Genomic DNA, 12360 nt, shown 5'->3' on the forward strand with positions numbered 1-12360 from the left:
GGATGGTGCCGGGGCGGATGAGCAGGAGCAAGAAGAGCATGCTTTAAACCTTTCTGGGATCCCTGTTGTGCGAGGATGGGGAGAGGAGAATGAAGAGGACGACATTATCCTGGATGATGAGCAGGAGCCAGGCCACCACACCGCTTCCACTTTAGTGCAAATGGGGGCCTTCATGCTCCAGTGTTTTAATAGGGACCCCCGTATAAAAAGCATGAGGGTCAAGGACCAGTACTGGGTGGCAACGTACTTAGACCCCCGGTACAAACACAAAATGGCGGAAATGTTACCGCCGTCGCAGAGGGCTGTCAGAATGCAGCACTTCCAGGCCTTGCTTCGAGAAATGCTGCATTCTGCTTTTGCGTGCGCTGGCAGAGGAGCAATTCCCACTCCCAGAGAAGGATTTGCGGGTACCAATCCAACAGCGCCTGCAAGAAGAGGCCGGTTTGAAGATGTGTTGGTGACTTCGGATATGAGGTCATTCTTTCAGCCGACCCATCGACAGGTGTCATCCGGATCCAGCATCAGGGAACGCCTAGACCGTCAGGTGTCCGACTACATTGGGTTAACGGCCGATGTGGACGCTCTGAGGAGTGATGAACCCCTAGACTACTGGGTGGGCAGGCTTGACCTCTGGCCAGAGCTTGCCCAATTTGCAATCGAACTGTTGGCTTGCCCCTCATCCAGTGTCCTGTCCGAAAGGACGTTCAGCGCAGCAGGGGGGATTGTGACCGATAAGCGTACTCGCCTAGCTCACCACAGTGTTAACTACCTCACATTTCTAAAAATGAATGAGGCATGGATCTCGGAGGAATTCAACACATGTGACCAGTAGACCATGTATATGTCTATAAACTATTTTTTTAATCAAGCACACAGACCTTCTTAATTCATTTGGCTCACTTCCTTGACCCAAAAAAGCACACCGTACTATATGCCCCTACCCTCCTCTTTGAAGAGGTTGAGCGGTGTCATATTTCTACTGGGGCTGCTTATGATATCCCTGTGCTGTGCTGACTTCCTCCTGGGGGTTCTTATTATGAAGGGATCACACTATCCCTGTGCTGTGCTGACTTCCTCCTGGGGGTTCTTATTATGAGGGGATCACACCATCCCTGTGCTGTGCTGACTTCCTCCTGGGGCTGCTTACGGTGCTGCTGTCAGTGCTGTATGTCACGGTGCTGCTGTCAGCGCTGTATGTCACGGTGCTGCTGTCAGCGCTGTATGTCACGGTGCTGCTGTCAGCGCTGTATGTCACGGTGCTGCTGTCAGCGCTGTATGTCACGGTGCTGCTGTCAGCGCTGTATGTCACGGTGCTGCTGTCAGCGCTGTATGTCACGGTGCTGCTGTCAGCGCTGTATGTCACGGTGCTGCTGTCAGCGCTGTATGTCACGGTGCTGCTGTCAGCGCTGTATGTCACGGTGCTGCTGTCAGTGCTCTGTATTACGGTGCTGCTGTCAGATGCCTCTATCACGGTGCATGTGTCATTCCGGTATGTCACGCTGCTGGTGATCATCTCCTGCACCCTCTTCTTTGCCTACCCTGGTCCCTGACCTTCCCTCTCCTCCATTGCCTTCATTAGCTCCATAGTCCTGAATTGTTAGAACAATTTCCCAAATAAAATAAAAATGCTTGTAGTTATCGATCCCAAATTCACCTCATACATGTATTATGTCATTGTCCAGATGGTGGGACTACGTTTTACCCCCTAATAATTACCACGTGGCCGCAAATTCGACATGAAGGTTTGCAAAGTTCGCCTCCCATTGAAGTCAATGGGGCCCGCGGCGAACGGTCGGTTTCGCGAACGTTTGGGTCCGTTCGCATTTCGCGTTCGCGAAACGTCCCGTCGGAAGTTCGTCCATCACTATCCACGATGGCCTCAGCGATCCAAGACTCTCCCCTTGATTGGCTGAGACACAGCAAGAGGCACCATTGGCTCCCGCTGCTGTCAATCAAACAGCTAGCCAATTAGGAGAGAGAGGGGTGGGGCAAAACCGGAGTTCCTTGTCTGAATGGATATAGGGAGCTGTGACTCGTCTTGGGTGCCCCATAGCAAGTTGCTTGCTGTGGGGGCACTCTATAGGAGGGAGGGGCCAGGAGAGCTGAAGAAGGACCCGAGAAGAGGAGGATCTGGGCTATTGTTTGTTATTTTTAGAGAAAAAAAGGAGACTTTACAATCACTTTAAAGTGGAAGTAAACTCCCTTGGTTGATCTTTACCTATAGGCAAGCCTATAATAAGGCTTACCTAAAGTTACAGTAAATATCTCCTAAACGTGCACAGTTTAGGAGATATTTACTTGCGAATCCGCCAGTGACGTCACCGGCACATGCACCCCGAAGGAACGGCATACCTGTGCTGCTCCTTCAGAGTCCTGTCCAGTGAACAGCGGCTCTCATGCACATGTGTGGGAGTGACATCATCACCGCTCGTCCAATCAAAGGACTGAAGCCCGCCGACCCAGAAGGATTACGAGGTGAAGATGGAAGCCCTGTGACAGGATGGAAGCCCGGTGACAGTGCACCGCTGAAGGGCTTTGATTTAACGTAAGATTCACATAATATGCTAGAATGCATACTAGTACATTATAACTTTGCCTTGCAGGTTTAAAGAAAGAAAAAAAAAAAGAAAAAAAAAAGACAGGGGTTTACTATCGCTTTAAGTTATTACACATAAAATAAATATTAGGTGTGCAGCCCCTTCTCTTTAAAGAGGAGCTGCACCTAAAAAAAAAATATTAAAAGCCAGCAGCTACTAATATTGCAGCTGCTGACTTTTAATAAAATCACACTTACCTGTCCCAGGTTCCAGCGATGTCGGCGGCAGATGACGAGCGATCGCTCGTCTCGCTGCTGCCACCGCCGCCATCCTCTGTCAGGGAATCGGGAAGTGAAGCATGACGGCTTCACTGCCCGGTTCCCTACTGCGCATGCGCGAGTCGCGCTGCGCGTCTCTTATGGTCCCCCGCTGTGTCTCTGGGAACTGTGTGTTTCCCAGAACACAACGGGGGGGGGGGGGGCGGGCGTCTGCGGGGGTTCTGCGGCGGTCTGGCCGGAAGTGTGTGCAGATACCTGGAATATCCAGGTAACTGCACCCCCCTCCCCCCTGAAAGGTGCCGATTGTGGCACCGGAGGGGGGGAGGGATCAGAATAGCGGAACTTCCCCTTTAGAGTGAAGAAACACTTTAAGATGATGCAAATTGATGATTGTTTCTTCTCAGAGATTTTACTTTTTTGAGCAGAAACTAATGTTAATTAATTGGCTATGGTTTCCTTTGTATTTGGCTGACAGCCTTAAACTAGTATTGAGCAATCTTTTTCTTTTTTGCTTAGCATATTGAGTATAGTGGAATAAACATTCCTAAGTATACTATTTGTTAAGATTATTACCCCAGGACTTGTAGTCAGGGCCAGGACAAGGGGTGGGCAGGAGGGGTGGCTGCCCTAGGTATCGTAAGAGGGGGGAGGGGGCGCAAGAAGATTGGGGGGAGAGGAATTGTGCAGGGGTTATTAATTGTTCTAGAAGGGGAGATTTGGAGGGTGCTAGGAGTTATTTGGGGGGATTTGTGTTGGGAGGGGGGATGAGGGGAGAGGATTGATGCTAGAAGAGGTGATATGGTGAAGGGGGGTGGATTTGTGCTAGGAGGGGATTTTTTTTCTGGGGGGATTTCTGCTGGTAGGGATGATTGGGGGGTAATTGTGTTAGGAGGGTGGAAGGGGGAATTTGGAATGGGGGGGGGTGTACTGGGAGGGGAAATTTAAGGGGTAAAGAACTTGTTCAAGGAGGAGTGATTTTTTGGAAGGGGGTCAATTTGTATCAGAGGATTTGCGGAGAGAGAGAGAATTTGAGCTGGGATGTTGTAGATGACCTTGTCCCAATACCGCTTGCAGTTTACAACTTTCAGTGCTGGAGGCTCCTACTCTAAAGCATGCTTGTTATTTTCACTGTGGAACCTAAGGGGTTAATCCTGCGCATTGTCTAAAAAGGCTATTTGAGCCTGTCTTCTCTGATCCTCCCCTTCTTCCACTGTCCTCAATACATCTCCTGATAAGACAGAGCCTTTGGAGTCACTCTGCACATGCTCAGTTTGGTGTGTATTACTAGTATTTTTTTCTTCGGAGGGTGCATGTGATCAGCACAGGACCAATCAGCACTGTCCAGACAGAGGGTCAGGGGTCATGCAGGACAGTCAGAGCAGAACAAAAACGCCTCCTACAAGCTTTAACCAGATGCTTAAAGAAGTCACAAGACTGCTATATACTGCTAATGAGAAGAGGTATTTAGCAGTTTATATTTACTAAAACAATTGTATTTCCGTGTACTGTGGGAGACAAGATATAGTGAATGCAGGGTCCTGGGTTTAGTAACACTTTAAAGTAGCACAGTGTACTACATTGCTGGCAAGCTGATAGAAAGATAATAAAACAGTCTTTGTAAAATAATAAACAATGCTGCCACACGACAGATGAACATGTCTGCTCTGCAATCAGTATACGCTATACAGTATATACAAAGTAATCAGTACAACAGATGTCTCTTAGGAAGCTACATGGTCTTGACCATAATAAGTAAGCAAAAAATGATGTACAAAATCACTCTACATTGCATTTAAAGATACTCCTTCTGTATTAAAGAGCTTCATATAGAGATTCATAGTGCATTGTGAGTGGAAGTTGTAGACAAATGACTAACACCAAATATTTGTCTGACTTTTGCATCAAGCAGAAATACTAACCATTAGGGATGAGCTTCCTGTTCGAGTCGAACATTGGCTGTTCGGCGTCAAAATTCGAGTGACGCGCGCGCGGACCACAATGCACTGCGTTGGCGCAGTGCATTGCTGCCCGATGATTGGCCAAGCATGCACTGTGACCCCGCATGCTTGGCCAATCGCAGCGCCGGCAGCGAGGAGAGCCATGATTGGCCACAGGCATCCTGCCTGTGGCCAATCGTAGCTCAGGCTGTGTAGTGCACGCCCCACACTATATAAGGCCGCCTTTAAGGCGGCCTCCTGTAGTGTGTTACTTTGCATCTGAAGCAGTGGGTGTTCTGTGTACCTTCAACACAGTACACACCAATCGTTTTTGGCTGATTTCCTATCTTGCTGCTGTGTAGTGGTTGTTGTCTGTGCCCTGACCGCAGTATACACCACTATATTCACCTCACCTATATAGCTAGTGATCTAGCTTTAACCACTTAACAACTGCCCATTGCCGATTAACGGCTTCAGGGCGGTTGTTTAACTCAGAGAGGCCGTTAATTAACGGCCTCCCAGAATTCTGCTCTTGCGTGCCCCGAGGTGTGCGCACTCGAGAGCATCCGTGACCGCCGGGTCCATAGGACCCGGCGCATCACGGTAAACGGCCGCTCATAGCGGCCGTTTACCACGTGATTGCTCCGTCAAATGACGGAGTGATCACTTGGAAACAAACCGGCGTCATGTTATGACGCCTGTTCCTCCCTCCCCTTTCTGTACCGATCGGTACAGCGGAGGGGAAAGAGATCGGTGTCAACAGCGATGTGGGCTGCATCTGCAGTGCCCACATCGCTGCTCACCGAATTTAACCCCTCAATTCCCTGCCAATACTCTGCAATACCAGTGCATACTCTGCAGTACCCCGCCATTACTCTGCAGTACCCCGCCATTACTCTGCAGTACCCCGCCATTACTCTGCAGTGCAGTACCCCGCCATTACTCTGCAGTGCAGTACCCTGCCATTACTCTGCAGTGCAGTACCCTGCCATTACTCTGCAGTACCCCGCCATTACTCTGCAGTACCCCGCCATTACTCTGCAGTGCAGTACCCCGCCATTACTCTGCAGTGCAGTACCCTGCCATTACTCTGCAGTACCCCCCATTACTCTGCAGTAACCCCCATTACTCTGCAGTACCCCCCAATACTCTGCAGTACCCGCCATTACTCTGCAGTACCCCCAATACTCTGCAGTACCCTGCTATTACTCTGTAGTACCCCGCCAATACCCCGCCAATACTCTGTAATACCCTGCCATAAATTGCCATACCCAGCCATACTCAGAGATACCCAGCCATACTCGGTGATACCCTGAAATACCCAGCCATAGACGCCCCCCACCCCTCACCGCCCTCCGGTGCTTCTACCAACTCGCCAGTACGATCAAAGCCAGAATCTTTTTTTTATTTTTTATTTCAGGCTTCCCAGCCTAGAGGTGAGATGTGGGGTCATATTGACCCCCCAGATTTCACTGTAAAGAGGACCTGTCACCCCATATTCCTATTACAAGGGATGTTTACATTTCTTGTAATAGGAATAAAAGTGATCAAAAATATATTTTTGGGGAAAAAAATGTCAAACTAAAATAAATAAAGTAAAATGAACAATAAAAAAATAAAATAAAAATTAAAGCGCCCATGTCCCCATGTGCTCGCATGTGCCACACATGTGAGGTATCGCCGAGAATGTTAGAGCGAGAGCAATAATTCTAGTCCTAGACCTCCTCTGCAACTCAAAACATGTAACCAGTAAAAAAATATTTAAAGCGTCGCCTATGGGGATTTTTTAAGTAGCGACGTTTGGCGCCATTCCACGGGCATGTGCAATTTTGAAGAGTGACATGTTTGATATCTATTTACTCAGCATAACTTCATCTTTCACTTTATGCAAACATTGGGCTAACAAGTGGTTAATAATAGAGCTTGCAGTCAGTAGTGTTAGGAGATAGTGCGTGCTGTCTGCGTGCTCTGTACCCAGTACATACCGCTATAATATAGGGCAGGCCCCTACTTTCAAACATCCAACTTACAAACATCTCCTACTTGCAAACGCAAGGAGACAGCAGCAAGTGAGATGAAAAAAGACGGACGACAAAACAAATTATACAGGGGTGATACTATGTTTTCCAAAAAGCTTAAAGATAGTTTTTTTGACTGGAGCTACACTTTAAAAATGTACCGGTTGAAAATGACAAACAGATTCAACTTAACACAACAACAGTCCCTGTCTTGTTTGCACCGCCTGTATACTGCTGTTCTGAGTATATAGGGCCTGGGGGCCACACGCATTTCCTTTTTTTAATATGGGTACGGGGTTCCCCTTAATATGCGTACAAGACCCAAATAGGCTGGTAATGGGCAGGGAGGGCTACCCATGCCATGTTTCTCAATGATTTTCAACCATATTGCAGGAACCAGATATAACATTAAAACCGCAAGCAGTTTTAAATGGTGTTATTTCCGTTTAATGTAATTTTGTGCAGGGACTGTTCTAAACACGGGAAACACGTGGCACTTCACAGGCATACTACAGACACCCCGCAGGCACCATATTTAAAGGAATATTTCACTTTTTTTTTTTCACTTTAATCGTCATTAAAATCAGTGCTCCCGCCAAAACGGTAGTTTTTAAAACTTTTTTTTGCAGTTACCCATGTCCCCTGAGGCAGGAGGCAGGTCGCCAAACCCTTTTTAGGACACTATCTTGCATATTAGCCGTTAAAATGTTCGGCTCATCCCTACTAACCATTATGCTGTAAACTCATGTGGAAATTGCAGAGACCTATTGAGCCATTTACTACCTCTTCCATATAGGTTTTTAGTTCTGGATGATTTAAACATTTTTTAATATTATTTATTATATTCCATTGTAGGGAATTTTTCTTACAGCACAATGAAACACAAGAAGCAGACCTTGCAGCATTCTTGAACAATGATTGCTAGCTTATTTTTCACGATTTTCTTACTAATGTATTACCATCTATATTCTAGGTATGTAAACTTGTTGACATTACACCTATCAAAGAGCCGCTCAGTCAGAAATGGAAGTCTTTTGGGTACAAAATGTTTCTTGTTTGGATGTTCTTCTATCTTGCTTATATGGTTATATTTACAACTGCCAGCTTCTGCTGTCCTTTGAAACCCTTTAAACGTGGTGACTGTGGCAACTGTGATAAAACAAAACCACAATTCTGTATGTTGATTCCATTTTGAAGAAAATGTATTAACACAGGTTCTTACATCTACAATGCATTGATTTGAAACATGTAAATGCATTTCCAGTTTTAGGAATACTATTGTAGTGGCATCCCCGATCTTCAAAGACCGAATGGTGACCTCCAGAGTCAGTGAGAGCTGACATCCTTTCTTCCTTCCTAGTGTGGTTATAAGGCATGGTGGGTGTATTGCAAGTTGAAGAATAGGACGCCAGTCACTTTTTGAATGCAAGAAAAAGAGCAGAGGCGGTTCTCTAATTAGGCGGTCGCCTAAGGCCCCGCACTCACAGGAGCCTCGCAGCCGCCTAATTTGCCTGTGATCAAAAACCTCACATTACGGCGCCGGCGGCTCACTCTACCTCCGCTGAGACCCCATGTGGCCTCGTCATGCAGTGTCCGGTGGCAGCAGGTGTGGGACAGCAAAGGCCTCTAGGTGGCGACAGTGTCCGGATGATGGCACCCGGCTTCTGGTGCCATCTCCACAAGACGTGTAAGCAGCATGTCCATGTGGGGCCCTAAGGCAGCTGGGACTGCTCCTGCTGCCTGCGCTGCTCCACACCTGCCCGGCCACCTATTCTAATCAACAGTCCCCATGACTGAAGAGGAGGAAAGACGGAGCTCCAATCTTTTTATGCTGCCTGGCTGACCCCTGCGACCGATGAGAAAGTAAGTGCCTGTGCAGCACCCCCATGGTTGGATAGAGAGAGCGGCGGGGCGTCTGCATATAGGGGAATTGAGCTTTCCATATTCCTCAATGCAGCCACTGAATGCTTCGAGGAGGGACAGGAGGAGAATCAAGCATTCAATGGCTGCCTAGAGGAATATGGAAAGCTAATTTCCTCTATAAGCAGCCGCCGCTCCTCCTATCCAACTTCTTTTGCTTTCTCCCCTGTGTTCTCCAGCCCCTCCTTGTGCTCCCTGGCTCTCCCCCCATGCTCTCCGCCCCCAATGCTTTCTGTCTCCCGACAGTGTTCCCCACCCCTGTTCTTTCTGGCCCCCCTTCACACTCCAGCCCCCACCCTTCTGCTCTCCACACTGCCCCCAGTGCTCTCCCCATCACTCCGCAGCCCCTACCCTTGTGCTCTAGGGAAACTGCTTTGCAGAGTGGCAGCAGCACCCGGCAATCTACCACAATTTTATGGGCAGAGTGATCTCATCAAATAGTTTATTTGTAATCAAGATATCATTGTGAAGAGTGATGCCAGGACATGGAGCCTACATGGAGGTAAGTTCCCCTGAACACCAATGCAGGTGTCTTTTATTAGCCCACTGACACCAGTGGGGAACCTTTTATTAGCCCACTGACACTGAGGGGTGGGGGTCTTTTATTAGTCCACTAACATCAGTGCTTGGGGGGGAATTATTTTACTAATCCCCCTGACACCAATGTTGGAGCATCTTTTATTAGCCCACTAACACCAGTGGAGGAGGCATTTTTTACCAGCGGATTGACTGCAATGTTGATGGGATTTGTTATTATCCCACTGATGCCAATAATGAGGGGGGATGCTGACACCAATGGGAAAAGGGGGGGGTTGTAATTAGCCCATTGGCACCAATGCCAGGAAGAGTTATTTTATTAGTCCACTGACAGCCATGCCAGCGGTTTGCTTTTATTGACCCACTGACAGCCATAACAGAGGGGGTTCTTTAGTTAGCCCACTGACACGAGTGAAAGGGTGATTCTTTTATTGGCCCTCTGACTCTAATGCCTGGGGTGTTTTTTAAGAAGTCTATTTGCACTGATGCCAGGTGGATTCTTTAATTACCCCACTGACAGCCATGGCAGAGTGTGTCTTTTATTATCCCCCTGACACCATTGAAAGGTTGTTTTAGTCTGCTGACAACAATGCTGGGGGAGTTCTTTTAATTGCCACTGACCCTGATGCTCGGGCATTTATGATGCATTTATGATGCAGAGGCATTTTTTAATCCCGGGGACAAATGCTGGGCCATTTATTACTCCCACTGACTGACAACCTCCTTTTTAATCCCAGTGACTACCTACTTAGGGTAATTTAGTCTTCCCACAGACCACAACATTTATTACTCCCACTGACTACTGATGCAAGCCATTCTTTATTTCCTCTGATCTCCGATTCAGGGGCATTTATTACTCCCACTGACTATTTATGCCGGGGCATATTTTACTTTCACTGACTTGCAATTCTGGGGCATTCATTAATCCCACTGACACGGGAGCATTTGTTACTTCCACTGATCATCGACACTGGGGTGTTTGGTACGCTCACTGACCGAGAACATAGAAGCATATTTGATTCCACTGTCCTTCAATGTCAGGCATTTTTTTACTCCTACTGACAACAGTCCAACCCCTGATCAGTGTGATGAACCGTGTAATGGCCTTTTGTTTAAAAAAAATGGGGACCCCTGTTCTAGCTGGTACTATGGCTTGTAAATGTGTTTGTGATAGTCTTAATAATTTCAGATGGTAAACTCTTTAGAAAGCAACATGCTGGGATTCCTCTGAATTTCAGCTAGAGTTATCCTTGATCTTTTTCCTGGTTTGTGATTGTGCAGTATAACACCATAGACTTCTCTGGGGTAATTTCACAAGCATCTCTTGGACTGGGAAATATCCCCTCAGAATACTCATAGCCTAGATAGAAAGAACCAGGAAGGGAGGATTTAAACATTGTGGGGGACCAGGGTGGGAGTTAGTTAAGGTTAGAGGGGAAAAAAAGATAAACTATTTAAATGCTTGCCTATGTTTTTTTTTTTTATTTAATTAGCAATAATAGCGCCTTGGATAAACCTCATTGGCTACAATACTGCCATTATGCAAAGCTATCTTTTAAAGATTTTTTTCTTTAAGTTTTAGTTTTGAATAGAATAGGAAACCACTTTTAGGTTTTCATCACTGTTTATGCCCCATCGCGGAGATTTTCGCTCGTTTTCCATCCCACTCAAAAAAATGTAATGAAATCTCACCAAAACTAGGGGAAAAGCTCTAAAATATGCTGAACCACACACTGGTGGCCCAGGTTGAAATTGATGCAGAAAAACAAATACTCTTGCACACGAATCTGCTAACCAGGCAATCCAAAGTTCAGAGTGGATAGTATCTTTAGGCCTTGCTGCCCTCCAGGATAGGGATATCCTAGCAGTCAAAAAAGAGAATAGGAAAAAGAGGGCGCATCAGCCTTGTGCATTATCCTTTGATATATTTATTAGAAGAAAAAATATATATATTAAAAACTACTCACAAAGATGGAAAGAAAACCACACTGTAACAACCTTTGGCTTGTGACAATCTGTCTACTGATAGCAGATCCTGAAGTGAGGACGTGCAAACCACTGCTGGCTGATGCGTTTCGAAGGATTACCTTCTTCCTCAGAGCCTCTTTGCATCTTTGTGAGTAGTTTTGACATGGACATTCACTGTACTGTTCATTTAAGCACAAGAGACTCCATTTTGTTCTCACTGTTGAAATGTGTTCTGTAACCTTCACCTAACAAGCAGACACATCTACTAAACACTCTCTACTCCCCCCTCCCTTCTCAATGTTTTACTTTTGCAATTGTTCTATTCGCTAGCTTTTAATAACATATTTCTATTTGTTAGCTTTTAATAACATATTTCTATTTGTTAGCTTTTAATAACATATTTCTATTTGTTAGTTTTTAATAACATCCCACACCACCCCTCTCTTATCTATGTATAAAATAGCATGTAATAATACATTTTGACACTGAACGGACATTTCAAACACAGTGATTGAATCTTGTGAATCTGTTCCTGCAGCTGCAGTATTAACTTTGTTTTAGAGTCCCAATCAGAAATTAGTCATAACAGTTTTTAATATATATATATTTTTCTTCTAATAAATATTTCAAAGGATAATGCACAAGGCTGGTGTACCCTCTTTTTTCTATTTTTTTTTTAATTGATGCAGCTGGGGCATGTGTACAGCCCTGTCAGGCTGTAATTTTAGAAGCCTGGTAGACAGCTGGGTAGCTAGTTTTTACCATCCCCGGGCCACCATTGTGAAAGATCTCTAACTGTATTTTTTCTTTCTCCTTGTGACATCCTCCATGAGCTCCTGAGAACCCCCCACCCCAACACTTCTTTGTATTTGGGACGAGCAGTGTACATTAGTTGCAATCACATGCACTACCCTATGCACACTGTAAATTCCATAGTCCATAGTCTCAGGAGCAAGCAAGAGAGTGTCCTCCTACATACAGAGGGACCATGGAGGATGAACATAGCCACCCTCTAACAGGAAGTTGGATCACATCAGCAAAAAAAAAAAAAAAATGGCGGTTCAGAAGAAGCTGAGAGCAATAGACAGTACTTTATAAGTTAAGAATTCTTTCTTTCTAAACCAGAGTTTAGTGTCACGCTAAGCTTTGCCAGTGATTGGGTTGC

General features: G+C 46.1%; 2 pseudogenes; one reads left to right on the forward strand and one right to left on the reverse strand.

The window, feature by feature from the left end:
• LOC143986731 (transient receptor potential cation channel subfamily V member 5-like) overlaps positions 1-12360 on the forward strand; it is a 52328-nt pseudogene that overhangs the window by 26618 nt on the left and 13350 nt on the right.
• On the reverse strand, positions 10650-10777 carry LOC143990672 (U4 spliceosomal RNA; annotated as a pseudogene).

This window comes from Lithobates pipiens, unplaced genomic scaffold (genome assembly GCF_037356315.1).
Source record: "Lithobates pipiens isolate NorthernLeopardFrog02 unplaced genomic scaffold, aLitPip1_a1.2 Scaffold_18, whole genome shotgun sequence".
In the NCBI taxonomy this organism is placed as follows: domain Eukaryota; kingdom Metazoa; phylum Chordata; class Amphibia; order Anura; family Ranidae; genus Lithobates; species Lithobates pipiens.